Source organism: Parambassis ranga, chromosome 4, assembly GCF_900634625.1.
Source record: "Parambassis ranga chromosome 4, fParRan2.1, whole genome shotgun sequence".
NCBI classification, from domain to species: Eukaryota; Metazoa; Chordata; class Actinopteri; family Ambassidae; genus Parambassis; species Parambassis ranga.
The window spans coordinates 4,124,238-4,142,569 of record NC_041025.1 but is presented as its reverse complement, the minus strand read 5'-3'; the positions used below and the strand labels follow the sequence as shown (position 1 = coordinate 4,142,569).

General features: G+C 40.2%; 1 protein-coding gene across 1 annotated transcript in view; it reads right to left on the bottom strand.

Moving 5' to 3' along the window:
- naaladl2 (N-acetylated alpha-linked acidic dipeptidase like 2) overlaps nt 1-18,332 on the bottom strand; it is a 282,516-nt gene that overhangs the window by 76,467 nt on the left and 187,717 nt on the right. The gene's annotated exons all lie outside the window — the stretch shown is intronic.

Genomic DNA, 18,332 nt, shown 5'->3' with positions numbered 1-18,332 from the left:
TAACTGTGGCAAAAGAAGAATACATGCTAATCTTTACCTCCACTTCACTTGCATTAAAGATAGAGACTTTTTCACAGAGATTGAAAAAAAATAATTTAATAGATACTCAGGTTACACTCAGATTCACCTGCTGATCCCCACTGCATAGTACATTAGCCATAAATGAGCAGCGGGCCGAATCAAGCACACTGTTCTGTACTTCACAGGGACCAGGATGAAAGGCCACAGAGAGCCGAAGCTTTAAAACAAGAGGGTGATAGCCAGGATCAAAGCTACCTGAACTCCATTCATTCTGTACTGAGCCCTGTGTATTCTTGTCTAACCATCACTTTATCTTTTACAGTATAGTCCCTCTCTACCCTGTACCTTTTATCTTTCCCCTCATATTTTATAATCCTCATATGATTGCTAACAAATGCTGTCATGTCATTTATTCAGTATTAAGGATAACCTTTGGAACCACCTTCATCCAAAATCGTATTTTATGCTAATTAAACACCAAATGCTTAAATCAGTCAAAACAACAGGACAAATGACAGCATCAACAATCAAAGAAGCTTACATACAAATGTAAAATGTTCAGTAAACGTTTTCCCATTTCCATGCACAAAACAGAAAGAAGCTCATTTCCATATTTCCAGGCATCATAGTCTGTCTAAACATTAAGTCTAAGGAAGCAGAACACAATAGAAATCAACAGTCATTATAAAAACAAAAGATCTCCATTTTAATAGTGTGACTGCAGGTTTCATATCAAATTCTTCCAAAAGACAAAATGTCTTGCTATATGATAAATGTCAGCTTTCTCTTGCCTGTGAAAACTTACTGATCAATGTCCTGGAACCTTCTGAGAGAAACTGGATTTCAGTACAAAAAAAAGAAAAAGAAAATAGACATAGACAGTTGTCTCGAGACAGGCAGGCCAATACACTCCGAGCTACATTCACCATTCAGCCAGATCAGATGTATAATGAAAGCTCTGGACCTGCTCTATGACTTCATTTTGACTGAACAAGAACATTACTTTGATATTAAGAGTGAAGAGTGCTAATATAAAATGACACTATAACACCAAACATGCCAATTTCGAACACAATTAAAGGTGCAAACAGCTCTCTCACTCCGAGGCACACCACAGTTGAGGGCTTGAAGTACAGGCAGGTACACCATGTTTCCAGGACTCTGCAGATGAGTGACTCGTTGTTTATTAATACCTTATATTGTTATGTTAGGCCACGTAATGTTTAATTGTTAGACTCTTTCAGAGGTTGAACATGTCATCTCTATATACAGGTATTTACAGTTGGCAAACCAGGAGGTGATGAAAGCATGAATACCTACTGATTTTAGTTTGGCTATGGTTCACAGCTGATGGAAGGTAGTCTTGCATGATAAAGTTTAGCATTGAATCCAAGAGGACACCAAAATTTGGAGGGCTTGGTGGACTGAAAAATTATGTGTTGTTTTTATTTAATTGGCTATCCAGTATGTAATGTGGCTTTGTAAGGTGTTGCCAGATTTAAATGGTAGATAGAGGTAGTTGTCATCTGCATAAAATGCTAAGAAATCTTGTGTTTGTTGAATACAAAACTAATGGGGACATGTGTGCCAGGTTTCAAACTAACTAAACCCTAAACCACAGCTTGCGATGGTGTGTTCCAATTGAAACACAATTGATCAATTGATCATTGAGCTTTATTTCCAGTCAGATTAAAGCTGTTTTTCATTCTACAGCTGCAGACAAGGACAAATCTGCTACCACTTTGACCCAATGTTGTAACATTACAACAAAGACCTAAGAAGCTAACCCTATTAATAAATTCAACATGTTAACATCTACATGATCTAGGCATATCGCTGATGTAAAATGCCTGAAAAATATTTCAGGCATTTTACTCACACTGTCTCATGTTATACAGTCACACAAACCATGGTGCTGAACGTCTAGGCAAGTTCACAAACTGTACGTTCATGGCCAGATAATCACACCTAATACAATATATCATCCAACTACATTGTAAGCTGCAGTACATGAAAATATAAAAAGCGTCCTGCCCGTCTAACTTTTGTTTGTTTGTTGGGTTCTACAATTTTTAGGGTGTACCAAATGTTTGGCATGTGCATAAAAATGCAGGTCTGCTTTTTTTAGGGGCCTCAGTCTACAAACATGATGTCTGTGCAGTTTTTGAGCATATTCAGGCAGTCCAAAATGTGATAAATAATAACACGTAAAAGTTATTGCACAACTCAGGCTCAAACTGTCCACAAAAATGAAAATGTCGATACTAAACAGGTTGTCAGATCAAGCCTCCACCAGAATAATGGAAAATCAATGAACCTGCAAGAGGGGACGATCAAAACAGCACCGAGAGCAGCATGGAGCCTACAGTAGTAGGCAAACACAAGATATCTCTTTTGAACACAGAATTAATAGAGTATGAGGGAAATCAGATACCACTATCAGATTCCTCTGCAGCAAATCAAAACATGATTGCCACAAATTTGTTCCTTTTTATTACATAAATGAGGCGCAGTCGATTTGGCATGTATGAATCAACAGACAACCCACCACTTATTCAGCTTGTTATTTTTAAACAAGCAAGATAAAGGGGAGTTTTGTCACAATGTTTTGGGAAGACAGAATTTTAAGTGAAGAGAATTCAATCTGGATTAAGGTGTGTAGGTTAAGGTTTTGATTTGTGCAGCTTCTGATGTTCTGAGGAGCAGAGGGTTGAAGCATTCAAGGCCATTAAGATCTTCTGTCAGAAAACTCCAACTCTGTAACCTCTGTGTTAGGCTTTGGGCAGTGACAACACAAAGCATGAGCTTGTGTCTGCTTTTTAGATGAAGCTGGTCAAGCATGAGAGGAAGGCCTGCTACTTTCAATAAACTTTACGAAACAAATCAACTTTACAATCCTGCTGTGCTCCTGAGAAAGATGATCAAAGTCCCCCCTTTGATGACTTCAGCTGGGGGAAACAAGCTCTGCTCTGCATTGCTGGGCAACTACAGATGCTCTGCAGAGTGAGCTGACTGAGCTCCATGAACACCTTTCTCTGCAGGAAGATTCACTTTATGGACAAAACAAGAAAAAAAAATACTCCTAGTTTCACAAACCCCAGGGACATCACTGCAGGGCATCACGTATGCCAGGACAGGTGAGTAAAGAAAAAAGCATGTTAGGACAGGACAATGAAGGACTTTTGTGAGAGTTCCCTATGGCCTTTCTACACTGTGCGATTTTTAACAATCTTATAAGACCATTGCATGACACACTACACAACGTGAATCTAAGAAACTTTGGTACAACGTCAAGTTTGATGTGTGCAGATTGTACGATGACCATTTACTGAATCTCAGGCGATCACAGGTTAGGACGTACGTCCACATGCGAGGAGGAGGAAGACGATGCGGGGTGACAGGTCGTAGCAGCTGTCACACTGTGAGTCAGTCATCCTAAATTTCTGACACCGCTAGAATTTTATCTCAGCTTGTCTTTGGTCACAAGACGCTGACAACGGTCGTCGTGGAACCTGTCACGCAGTGCGACGTAAGGCCACCGATTTAGAGCCATGACCAAAGATATCGCCACAATTTTCCTACGATACTCGTCTTTCATCTGCGACAGTCCAAAATCGCACAGTGTAAACCGGGCATAAAACAAGAGAAAATGGTGGAAAGCTGGAGATGTTGAGATGTTTCCAGAAAAATTATATTCTTTGTAAGTGGGCAAACTTACAAAATCAGCAGGGGTCCAAATCATTCTTTTTTCTAATTGTATCTGTGAGTTGCAAAAGTATGTGAACCCATATTTTGTTTAGATGGTGTGACCTCTTGTGCAGACATAACAGCAACTAAACATTTCTGTAACCGCTAATCTGTCATCTCCTCTTTTCTGAGTTTATAATGGGTTTCTCTGGGTTTAAACATTCACAGCAAGAATATAAGATGTCATCACTAGAGTGGAAAAAATATAAAGTGATAAAGAGGAATTTTTTGGGAAACAGAGGTGCAGCAGTTTGGCTGCAGTATATTTCACACACACACACACACACACACACACACACACACACACAAACAAACGCACACACAAACAAACACACACACAAACAAACACACACACACGTCAGCTTTACCTTCATATTCTCCAAACATTCATTCATCATTTCTATTGATTGTTTCAGCTTCAGATACCACCCAGCCTCAAAGAATTCACAAGACTTTGTTCCATTAAACTTTAATATATATAATTTCCCAGGAAATTCAGCCCAGATTTTAACATTTTCAGCAAGCATACATCAAAACAGCCTTTTCTACAGGAAAAAAACAATTAGTCAGTAGTTACATTAGTGAATCTGAATTAGAGTAAGTCTGATAAACTTAAAATAATAGTTCTGAGTGTAGTAGGTTCTCTGAACTTTATTGTGAGGCCTAACTATATGTGTAGTTCTGAAACTACTCTAGTAAAGTTTGACGAATCTAGAATTACAACTTGACTAATATTTCTAGATTCTAGATTCTAGCCAGTGTTTACAGTACACTGCACTTTTAACGTGTGTTTTTGTATGCCATATTGTACCCTTGGTAACGTCTCTAATTCTTTTTTTTTTACCCACTACAAATGCTTACATTATTAAATCCAACCTAAAAGGCTAACACAGACTATTTGAGACATTGCTTTGTCCCTGTGTTACCCAGCATCATCTAGCTGAAGGCCCTGATACCACTAAAGAGGTGAACACCAGCAAATTCAGAGCCAACCTTGGCTGATGCAGAAGTTGCACAACAAATCTTGCTTACACACTGCACTTGCTCAACAGATGAGCAGTAACTTAAAACTATACTGCCCCTGGTCAGCATATAAAGGAAAAATAAAATGGCAGTTAACATAGCAAGAGCTGCAGTCCCATGTATGTTGGTTTTCATTGCAACAACATGTAAACCAACATCATGCACACAAATGACCCATGAGACATGAGGCAATTTAATGGATTAGAACAATTGGATGTAAATAGAAATGGACAGCATGACAGCTCCCTACAAGTGAGAACAATGAGAGGATCAGTATTCAAAAATCCAGAATAGAGTTGAGAAAAGGTGCAGCCCAGGCATGTCCACACTGAGCAAATCTGGCTCAATGTTCAGTATGCATACACAGCTCTCCATGGACCTAGCAGCATGGAAAAGAGGCCATAGATTTGTGGCTTACAATACCTTATAAGCCCTCTCCAATTTCATATGTAGACGGGTCTGCAAAGTCTAATACACCATACCCAGGGGTAGGGCAAAGCGGGAAATTTCTAAGCATTCGGTGGGCTGGTTGCCCACAGAATCTAGTCAGACTTACCCTAGAAGTTGTTGAGGGGCAATGTGTGCCTACTGTGTGCATGATCCAAAAGAGAGGTTAGGAAGAAGACCTGTGCTGTGGTGCCACAACCTTTCACAGATGTCAAGTTAGAGAAGAGGGCTTATGAGGATTCTACAAACAGGCACCACTCAACAGAAAGATACTGCAGTGGATAGAGCCATTGAAGCAAGTCCTATGACAGAGGAGGTTGAGATGTTGGGCCTTAGTTTCAAGAATACTTGTGTGCTTGTTCAGAGTGCTGCACTGTAGACACAGTGTTGATATCATGTGTGAATCCTATCTGTTATATAGCAGCAATAGTGGATAACACTGACATCTAGATCAATGCAGCCAGAAAGAGATAAAAAACAGTAAGAGAAAAACTGAAAAGACAGAGAACAGAGGAAATAGTAAATAAAAGAATGAATAAAGGAAAAAAAACGTGTTTATGAGGTTAATGCCGTGATTTATATGAAACAGACAGAAAGACAACCCTTTATCATAAAATGAAAGAAAATGCAAAGAAAGGAACTGCAAACTAATGACACTATAGGGAGAAATGATATCTTCCCTTCAAGACTGGGCAAATTTTGACACAAATGAACCAGGATGGCATCTTAAAGACAATGTGGAGTTGGTCAGAGCAGCTAAACAACAGAGAGCTCTACCTTGACATTTCCAGCTCTTGCCTAAACACCACTATTTAGACAATTATGCACAGTTGGTTCGTTGTTTTGGACCTTATTACACTATTTCCCAGCTTGGGATGAATAAAGTACTTCTATTGTATTCTATTGTATTGTATTGTATTCTATTCTATGGACAATGAGATCTGATGCCAAACATAGCTTCTTCAAACAGGTTGCCCTTTCGCACTAGCTGCTTCAAGAATACCTTGGTCAAAAGCACCAGTTCATGCCTGCCTATCACACATCATTCCAGTGTCAAGACATCATCTTTGGAAGTCAGATATATGAACCATGCTTATTGATGTGGAATGGAGTCTACCCTGAAGCAGAGATACCCAGTTGTGGCTGAAGTACAGTTGGGGAGAAAGTGTCTTGCAATAGTTTACAGTGAGGGAATGGTTAAAGTCTTTATTTTCTACTAAAGGTGCATTCTCTTGGTACAAGGAACATTAGGGAGGATTTAAGCTGTCTGACTCACCCACAAGAGCCCCATTTGCCGTAACTGAGCTTCATCCTCAGTAACCTCATCATCAGATTTATCCACGGAAACTCTGTGGTCCCTAAATTTACCAATGAGACTGGATTGGAACTACAGCAAAAGAACACAAATTTTGAGACACACTTCAACCCTGGCCCAAAGCTGGAAGGATTCATCATTGATGGTCTGGCATAAGAAATTATTAAACACACAAAATACCCAGACTATCAGTGCGAAGAGGTAGCTGCAGAGCCCATTCTTGTTTGGAGGGACTGGGATTGCAGATGGAAAAAAAAATAAACAGTGGCTAAAGTAAAAAAAAAAATACAAAATAAATTATCAAATAAAGCTGGTGTTCTAGAAGATCCTGAAATCTGTGTGAAGACCTTGAAGCACAAAGGAGAAGGCAGAAGCAAAGCCGCAGCAAACATCAAGAGGCCAAGAAAAGATGAAGTGAATTCCATTCCCCTGGACCAAAAAAGGTGAAACCTTAGAAACAGAATGAGAGAATTGCTTTACAGTCCGAAATGAAAAAGCCTTATATTAAAGAAGTGATAAAAGCAACAATAGGGTAAAAAAACAACATCTCTCTCAGAGGACTAGGGATTGTGGGAAGCAACCCATCAATGGGGACTTCAAAACCAATAACTGACCTCTTCCAGGAGAGAGAAGTTAGTAAATGTGTATGATTGTACTGTATGTGTTCTCAATGAAGAGTTGACATTGCCAATAATACTGCACCGCTGATATTGGAACAAATAGGATTGTTGGATTATTGGATTCAAATAGATGAAGATGGGGAGTAGGAGGATTTGGGAGTTGTGATTGAAGACTGAATGTACTGAACAACCCTGGCAGCATCATCATGGTGTTCATCAGGCTTATTCTGAGCTGTCCAGAAAACTTCAAGCACATCATTAGGTATTTCTATAAGATCTGATAATGATCTGGATAAACATAAGGTGAATGCAAAGATACAGCAGCTGAAAACCAATAAACTGAAACTAAACAATACAATTGTTTTCTGATTATCAGTGACCTCAATTTTTTTCTTGTTCTGGCATGTGGACTACTCCAGATCCACCTGGCACTGTAATGTACTTCAGATTGCAAGTTTGATATTCAGCAATGTAAGGTATCCATTCAAGCAGCAGTGAATATATACACTCAACAAAAATATAAACGCAACACTTTTGTTTTTGCTCCCATGTTTCATGAGATGGACTTGAAGATCTAAACTTCATTCCAGATACACAATATTACCATTCCTCTCAAACATTGTTCACAAATCTGTCTAAATGTGTGATAGTGAGCACTTCTGCTTTGCTGAGATAATCCATCCCACCTCACAGGTGTGCCACATCAAGATGCTGATCTGACATCATGATTAGTGCACAGGTGTACCTTAAACTGCCCACAATAAAAGGCCACCCTGAAATGTGCATTTTTTTTCTGCTTTATTGACGGTCTGGGGACTCAGAACCAGTCAGTATCTGGTGTGACCACCATTTGCCTCATGCAGTGCAACACATCTTCTTCGCATAGAGTTTATCAGATTGTCTATTGTGGCCTGTGGAATGTTGGTCCACTCCTCTTCAATGGCTGTGCGAAGTTGCTGGATATTACTGGGAACTGGTGCACGCTGTCGTACACGCCGGTCAAGCACATCCCAAACATGTTCAATGGGTGACATGTCCGGTGAGTATGCTGGCCATGCAAGAACTGGGACATTTTCAGCTTCCAAGAATTGTGTACAGATCCTTGCAACATGGGGCCGTGCATTATCTTGCTGAAACATGAGGTGATGTTCATGGATGTATGGCACAACAATGGGCCTCAGGATCTCATCACGGTATCTCTGTGCATTCAAAATGCCATCAATAAAATGCACCTGTGTTCTTCGTCCATAACAGATGCCTGCCCATACCATGACCCCACCACCACCATGGGCCACTCGATCCACAACATTGACATCAGCAAAGCGCTCACCCACACGACGCCACACACGCTGTCTGCCATCTGCCCTGAACAATGTAAACCGAGATTCATCCGTGAAGAGAACACCTCTCCGACGTGCTAGACGCCATCGAATGTGAGCATTTGCCCACTCAAGTCTGTTACGGCGACGGTCTGGAGTCAGGTTAAGACCCCGATGAGGACGACGAGCATGCAGTTGAGCTTCCCTGAGACGGTTTCTGACAGTTTGTGCAGAAATTGTTTGGTTATGCAAACCAATTGTTTCAGCAGCTGTCTGAGTGGCTGGTCTCAGACGATCTCGGAGGTGAACCTGCTGGATGTGGAGGTCCTGGGCTGGTGTGGTTACTCGTGGTCTGCGGTTGTGAGGCCGGTTGGATGTACTGCCATATTCTCTGAAACGCCTTTGGAGACGGCTTATGGTGGAGAAATGAACATTCAATGCACGAGCAACAGATCTGGTTGACATTCCTGCTGTCAGCATGCCAATTGCACGCTCCCTCAATGCTTGTGGCATCTGTGGCATTTTGCTGTGAGACAAAACTGCACATTTCAGGGTGGCCTTTTATTGTGGGCAGTTTGAGGTACACCTGTGCACTCATCATGATGTCAGATCAGCATCTTGATGTGGCACACCTGTGAGGTGGGATGGATTATCTCAGCAAAGCAGAAGTGCTCACTATCACACATTTAGACAGATTTGTGAACAATGTTTGAGAGGAATGGTAATATTGTGTATCTGGAATGAAGTTTAGATCTTCAAGTCCATCTCATGAAACATGGGAGCAAAAACAAAAGTGTTGCGTTTATATTTTTGTTGAGTGTACATAGTGAGGAATGTCTGACACTCAACCATGGAACATGGAGAACCAATTTGTAATTTCTCTTCTGGGGATGTATGTGTTCAAATGACGCAGTAAAAATCTTGGTGTGTAAACATCAAGTTTAGATGTTTTAAAATAAAATGTTTTAGTTATCCTATTTAATTCATTCATTCAGTCATTTTTACAGTTGTATTGGTTCTTCACTAAAAAAACGAACTGTTAAGGACTCATTCTAATTTTGTCAGTTTGATGATAGCTGGTACAACAGAAGCTCTTTATTATATTGTCTGTTTATTGTCACCATATTAAATTAAAAAATAAAAAAAATGTTCCTGAATTCCCATTGAAGAGAGTTGAACACATAATTAAACCTTCTTAATTAGATGTCATTATTTTCTGCGTATTTTGTTAAAACAATTTCTTGTAACTATTTTATTTATTATTTGAATAAATCAAATTTCATTTCATGTTATGTATATACTTGAGTTGGATTAAAACACATTTGTTAGATGATAAATCCGCCAGCAGCCCAGTGGTGCAGCAGTTTGCTTTGTTTTCTTTGGTTTGATCTGGCTTCAGCCTTTCTGTGTGGAGTTCAACTTTAGTTTTAAATTTATTGACATTACTACTACAATGCAATCAATTTGTTTTCCCTAGTAATACTAACATAGTGACATGCTGTAATCTGCATGCTCGTCGTTTTCACTGTCCGGATGCTAATGTGGCTCCTGATGCAGATTGCCCGATACAACAAACAAGAATTTAAATGCACTCTTCCTCAACAAGTTTGAGGCAACCAGGTTACCTTGAGTGGGAATGATTAATTAAATACATAACCTAGAGAAGCCAACCCTGCTCCCACAGACTATTGATTGTACATTCAAATCTCCAAAGTCAATTTCTAACCCGGATCTATAAGGTTGTACCTAAAAAAAAAAAAAAAAAAAAAAAAAAAAACAAATCAGTGAATTTTCCTCTTCTACTGCTCTGTGTTTGAGCTGAAAACAGCACAGCACTGCATACAAACTAAACAGATAAAACTCCAGAGTACGGTGTCATCTGGAACTTAGTGCCTGATTTGCCAGGGATCTGATGTTAATGTCATTCCTAACTGATTTTGCATTTCACACATACTTCTTGCTCAGATTTTGACTGAAATAGAAGCAAAGCCTTCATCAGAAAATAAGAGAAATGAATCAGCAGCTAGAGTGTACTGCGGTAAGTTCAAAAGAGGACCCAAATGCAGACACAAAGCTACAATGACAACTTTTGTTGAAAAGAACTATAAACGATATGATGTTTGAGAACATCAATTGTGTTGTGCAGAAGTAGGGTTGGTACACGGTTAACAGCAAAATTTGGCTGCTGTTACAATCCATATTTTTGCAAGAAGCCCTTAACAGTCCATCCTTTAAGACATGAAGATCAGTCAATCCAGAAGAGTTCAAGAACTTTGAATGTATTCTCAGATGCAGTTTCAAAATCCATCAAACACCATTATGAAACCGGCTCTCATGAGGACCACTCCAGGAAAGGAAAACCAAGAGGTACCTCTGCTGGAGAGGAAAGGTTCATTAGAGTCACCAGCATCAGAAACTGCAAATTAACTTAGAGCCACATGCATGCTTCACAGACTTCAAGTAGCAGAAACATCTCAACATCAACTGTTCAGAGGAGACTCTGTGAATCAGGCATTCATGTTTTAACTGCTGCAGATAAGCCACTACTGAGGAGGAACAAGAGAAGAGGATTGCTTTGACTGATAAACACAAGGGATGGACATTAGACCAGAATGGGATCTGTACTTTGATCTACTGAGTCTGAGATTTGTAGTTCCACCGTTATGTCTTTTCAGATGCACAAAAGATGAGCAGGTGGTTTCTACACTTTGAAGCATAGAAGAGGTGATTTGAGCTTTGCTGGTGACACTGCTGGCACACTAACCAGTATGGCTACCACAGCATTCTGCAGTGACATTCTGTGCCATCTGGTTTGCACTTAGTAGGACCATCTTTTGTTTTTCAACAGGACCATGAACCCAAACACACCTCCAGTTTGTGTAAGGGCTATTTGACCAAGAAGGAGAGTGATGGAGTGCTGCGTCAGATGACCTGGCTTCAACAATCACCTGACCTAAACCCAACAGAGATTGTTTGGAATTAGTTGGACCACAGCGTGAAGGCAAACCAGAAAACAAGTGCTCAGCACCTCTGAGAACTCATTTAAGCCATTGGAAAACCATTCCAGCTGTCATCAAAGCAAAAAGTGGCTACTTCGAAGAATCTAAAACATAAAACATATTCTGTTTGGTTTAACAATTTGTTGTTTACTCTGTAATTCCATATGTGTTCCTTGATAGTTCTGATGTCTTCAGTATGAATCTACAATGTAGAAAGTAATAAAAAATAAAGGAAAACCATTCAAACTGAGCATCAGAATGGGGAAGAAGGCAGCCACCCTGGCCACCCATAGGAAAACCTCCCTCTCATGACCAGATGTCCTTGGTGTAAACCTGGTGTTATTTCATTTAACAGATATTTTAAAACCCATACTACAAAGAAACTGTATAACCCCCTGCTGTAACTTTATATTGTTCTTTTACTGACTTTTTCTTGTGACCTGCAGTCCCCCTCTTACTTTACTGTCTGCTGCATGGCAGTGTTTTCTCATCACCTCATTCCTCCTCAACTCTAATTCTCCCACAGTTTCTTCATTTATCCCTCATTGTCTCTTATTCCACCTCTCTCCCTCATTCTTTTCTTCTGCGGCGCTGGTATTACTTGCTGGATCTAGGGGAGTTGATTAGGCTGATTAGGCAGCAGAACCAACTAAAGCCTGGTTAATAGTCTCTATTTCTCTCAATACAAACTTCCTCTGAAGGCTGGAATCTCTCTTACACACACATAATTACATTACACCACAGGGGTAAGGTATGCGGATGCTTCATTGTGATTATTCTTCAGAAAAACACATCGCCCTTATTCTGTTGTGAAAACAATCAGCACCTCTTTGGGAGAGAGTTCGACAACATTTTGGCTGCAGGGATTTGCGCCTTGTCAGCAAGGGCATTACTGTGCCGGTCAGACTGAGAACAGGCCTGTGTTAACACGGCACACACAGCAGCGTTGGCAGCATGTTGTTCCGGGTACCAGTGAGACAGCGAAATAAAATTCAGTAACAAATCCCCTAAGTTTCAAGGCTTTTGAGACTGCTAAACACAACAATAGCTCAGATTACACAGCAGTGTCCTTAGTGGACAGTTTCAAATTTACTTACTATTTACACTCAACTGCTACCTTGTACCTACAGGGTCTTCAGCAGCTCAACCATATAAACTACCTTTTGTTAACATAGTCAGAAATGATTGATTTTTATATACCATTGTGTACCTATGTGTATGGTGCTGGAGTGCAGAACAAATCTATATTGCCTAGCTTCAAGGTACATTATTTGGCCTCATCTGGACCAATCAGCTTCCTGTGATGAGAACTGGGCATGTCCTTGTCAGGGTTTGTGTAAGGAGGTGAGGACACAGTTGCAGGACGCAGAGCGGTTTAAATGTTCAAAAGCAGTCTTTTATTTAAAGCCAGGAGGGCAAACAAAACAAACTAAAAATCACACTTGTTGTGGTCAAAAGGTAAAGTACAAAAGTAGCAACACAAAATCACACTGGCGTGGAAAAACTACAGGGCAGGAGCAAAACAACAAGAGCAAGGCAACTACCTGGAGCACCCCGAGGTCAGGCAGAAATACATGGCATGGTAGGCGAGGATCTAGGCATGGCATGGCATGGCATGGCATGGACGAGACATGAAACAAACAAACCCTACACCAGACGAGACGAACTAGCAAGGACAAAGGGGAAGACACAGACTATATACAAAGGGACCAGGGAAGACAACGAGACACAGGTGACACACATGAGGGCAGGGCTGGTAATCAACAAGGAGGGAAAACACAGGAAGCAAAACTCAAGACAATACACAGGGAGGACAGGACTACCAAAGTAAAACAGGAAACACAAAACAAGACTAGACAACTAGACAACTAGAACACAAAACAAGACTAGACAACTAGACAACTAGAACACAAAACAAGACTAGACAACTAGACAACTAGAACACAAAACAAGACTAGACAACTAGAAACACAAAACAAGACTAGACAACTAGACAACTAGAAACACAAAACACAAACCCAAGGAAACAAAACACCAGAACTACAGGAAAATAACAACTAAACACAGATTAAACTAAAAACCCAAAACAAGGAAAACAAAACCATAAATAAACACCAGGTCATGACAGTCCTAGGCAAACCTTTTCTTGGTTTTTGGTAATAATGCATTTTTTTAGAATGTATCAACACACTGACTAGCTTTCAAAGATGGCTTGTTGTGCTCCCTCTGATTCGTTGATGGATAGTCCATCTAATCACCTACAAAATAATAATCAGATAATCTAAATAAGCCTTTCTAAACCATCTCCACTGGCAAGCCCAGTTCCCAGATTGGCCTGTGTGTCAGGTTAAAATCTCACACCAAGAACCAGTGATGTCACTGGTTCTCTTCATATAGGCTACATGCTACACTTCCCATTAATACATAATATATTAACAACAAGGTGTGCTCTCACCCAGTGCAGGGAGCAGCTGCATATCTGAGAACAAACATCATATAAGTAATGTAGTCATGTAGCAAGCTCAATACATGAACGAAGCACATGGCAAAGCACTTAAATATGCAGGTAATTAATAAAAAATAGCTATGATGTGGTGTATGAATATTAGACTTTACATTTATATTGAATTTATATGTCAAATTATTGTCATTAGGCTACTGCCAAACATCAACAAACCAGTGTCTGGCTAATATCAGAAGCACACACAGGTACACTTGGATGAACTTTGTGTATGATAGTATATTGTTCTGCCTGGTATCTGAAAAGAGTGTTTAAAACCACAGACTGAAATATCCCTCAGTCTAATCTGAAACCCGGGCCTGTCCACTAAGCAACCCCTTAAGGATCTTACTATTTTTGTGAACAAATTAGGTGCAAAGAGCATGCTCTCTCACACACACACACACACACTGAACTGCATGCCAGTTCCTCATACACTCCATCTCTGTGGCAGTTATTTGATTATACCCTGGGGCACCATATGAGTGAGAGACAATCTGAGCAAGAGAGAGGGAGAGAGTAGGAAAAAAAACACATGAGACGAATCTGAATCTGACAGTGAGAGAGCAAAAGATGGAGAGACTTGGGAACGGGAGGTGGGAGGGCTGGGATAAAGAATAGTAGTGACAGTGCCTGGATCAATAGTGTGTTGAGATATTCATTTGGACTCTTCTGGGGTACCTAACGTAAGCACACAATCGCTGTTCCTCTCTGTCTGTCGCACTATCTTGCTCCCTTTATATCCACATCTTATCGTCTCCCTCTCTGTGTTTGCTTCTGTCTCCACAGTTCACCACTGGGTGTCACTGAGGGAACAAAAGAGGCTGCTGCAACCTCATTCTGCTATCGGATGTATCTGGATGGCAAAATCAAGCTGATGGTGGCAGATCAAAGCTGGGGTCCATTCACTTTTTAATTAAAGCAATGTTGTAAATGACAGCCATATCATTAAGCAAGCCAGAGTCTGGTTCAATCTGCATTTGGAGTTGAGTGGGTGGGGGAAATAACATGACCCCATCATGAGTAACAATGCAGTTGTTGTAGAGTCCCACGATGTAATATTCCCTATTAGCATTAGTGCAGAATGGAGGGTCTCCACTTCAGCCGATATCAGACTAAATTATCAACCTGTCTCCACATTTAGTCTGACACTGCCTCCACTTTAACCGATTTCCACAGGCAAGGGGAATCGATTCTCCTTAGCCAATCAATGGAGAGTGTCATATCTGTTTAATCTAACACCATTTTAAGCCAACAGACGATAGGTTGCCATGCCAACATACAAGAAGTTCTGAGGTTAGTGGAGGAGACTAACACACAAACACCAATCTTAGTTTTGTTTTGGCATTGCAGATGTCATTTACTAAAGATCTATAGCAGAGCTTGAGAAAGCTACTCATTAGTCATACTTCTGCTAATTGGAAGCTTGCTTTTTTCAGCCTATTACCACATTGTTTTAAATATGACTTGTTTTTTCTTAAAAACACATCTGAAAATGTGGTCTCATTACATTTAGGATTTAGACTTTTATATGTCAATAATACTGCCAGAACAACAGAAACTGGGACAGTCATGTTAAGCGTGGCCCCCAGGACTACAGGGACCCATACCCTAAACAAGTTTACAGTGCCAGGGGACTGCATGATGGTGATTGACTGTCCTGAACAGTGCAGTTCAAAAGCTGCACAAATGAACCAGCAACTGAGGAGCGGTTATGATGCAAACTTTAAGCTCATTGCGATAAACACAGATAAATCCTTAAACAACTCTCAAGCAGTTTGTCAGAGTGTAATTTTAGAAGATGGCAAGAAAGGGAAGCCTACCATGTGCTGACACTACAAAAAGAGTGCTCTAGTGTACGCCAGTGGTCTGTTACAATTGATTAGGATTCGGTGCTTTTGTGGCTTGTTGTAGTTGCATATTTGTGGAATACTACTTCTATACTCCCCATGAGACAAAACAAACATAAAGAGCTCCAAAGATGCAAAATTCATACTGTGATCAAATAACTAAGTTCTGAACACAAGTCAACAGCTTTATAAAACTTTTAAAACATGTTTGGGAATTAGCTTAGTGTTAACAAAGTGTTACAAATTGTTGCAGAGGGTGATGGGCTGCAGCAGCTAATCTATGAAAAGGACACAGACCCAGCAGGCGAAATCATCCACTGGAAGCCTTTCAGCATGATTCACTCTTAAATGGGAACAATATTCCCTTTGAAGTGTCAATATACAATTTGAACAATCTTACACATTAAAATTGGCCTTGCTGTGTGACATTAATAAGAGGTTTCTTGACAGCTAAATGGAGGAAAAGTGCAGATGTCACCTGCTTGCTTGACAGCTTGAAATCTGTTTCTTTATTTACATAAAGAGCACATTTTCTGAAATGCTGTGCTCATTTGTCACCCCACTATCCAATGTCAACAGTACAACGCTGTTTTCTTTCCAACACCTTTGTTTGTGTGGTTTGATTTTATTGAGCATACTTATTTGACACTGCTCTGCCTACACAGTTTGTCACAGTTTTTTTTCTTAGATAATTCAGGGACACTTTTTGACTAGTCCAAACCACCGACAAGGGTTTAGAAAATTCTCAACCAAATAAACCTACCAAGCACTAATACTGTGTAGCTGACTGGACAAGGCTTTGGAAAAGGACTGAACTGAACTTGCCTTTGACATCCCTGTCTGACTGATGGCACCATTTGCATTGTCAAAATGTCTTTCAGGAATGACAACGCAGTCCAACAACAATACTAACTACTCTAGCTAGGATATGTTCCAACTCTGTGCAACCCTAAACAGGACAATTCAGGTACAGCAAATACATGGATGGATTCCTGGTGACTGCTATGTATGATTGGCTGATTTGTTAAAAACATAAATCTGAAAACATACAACAATTTTTTTTAACTCACTTAAGTGTCATAAATGCCTTTTTTGCTGGCACCCAACTAAGGGGATAGTGGACCCTGCTTCTTTGGCACAAGGGAACCACACAGCTATCAGTCTACGTCAAATTTATTTGGTATAGCACACTTAAACAAAATGTTGTTGACCTATGTGCTGTTTATGTTACATAAACACAGAGACAACTCACAGCACAAGTAAGCATAAATAAACATAACATGTACACATAGCATAACATAACATTGGCTTTTAGTACAGTCTTATGGGGCCTAATAAGAAAGCCGGGCTGCAGATGAGCAATATTTCTCTAAAGTGAACTGAAAAATACTCAAGCTATGTGAGGACAATAATGCTCAGGTGACATAGGATGAGCTATCTGATGCTAAATGATGCTGCACATGTTTTGGACTGATTGTTTTTTTTTTTTTTTTTTTTAAGAACTGAAACCACTTCCAAGAGTTTAAATCGAGGCAACTGGACTCAAGGATTGTTTTTTGAAGATGTTTGAAGACCTTTGGTCACTCCCCCAAGGCAAACCACTTGGGGGGAGTGAGGAAACGTCTTCAAAACACAATCCTTGAGTCCTGTTGCCTCGATTTAAACTCTTGGAAATGACTATGACCTGGATGAATGAGAGCATCCACAGATAAACTGAAACCACTGACTGGAAACCGTAGTGGGATGGGTTCAAACATCTGAAGTCAGAGCCAGCAGATAGCAGATAAAGCTGGTTACACCCTGGACAATAAGATTGAGCATTCAATGCAGCGCATAGTACATTTAGACTGTCTCCACTCGAAAGATTTAGTCTTTGAAAGTGAGAGAAGAGCACAAACCAGCAACTAAAAACACACTTAAAGAACTGGTCACTAGACTGAATATTCTGCTTTGCCTCTTTATAGGCTTACTGCAGTTTTCTGTTATGGTACAGCAGGGGGTCAAGGTAGACCTTTTGTTGCCTCTATGCCTCAGAGAATATTGCTATGTGTTTGTTATAAAAATACAACCTTACGTGGACTTTGTACAATCCAGGAACTGATTAAAAGAACAGTCTGTTAAATAACATGTACTGTGTCTGACTGTAACTGGAAATAAGAGACTCGGAGGGTGTATAATTATGTAGAGATGTCTCATCAATATAAATATGTAATTTGTCTTTACTGCAGACTCCCCATCCCAAGTGGTGTCCACCCATTTAATTACTGCTGCAGCGTGCCAAACATCATTGTCAGTCAGCTCGAAGGCAGGTGCACCTTTAGAGGAAGACCAGCCAGGGGAAATTTGCCAAAAGCAGTGATGTGACTACAGCTTACAGTGTTTTAAAGCCTGTACTCATATAAGTGGATTTTTATAACAGGTGGGTACAAAGCTGGGGCATGTTGAGAGAAGCTTTATTACGTTATTGAGTATGATGCCTAAAAAACCCATA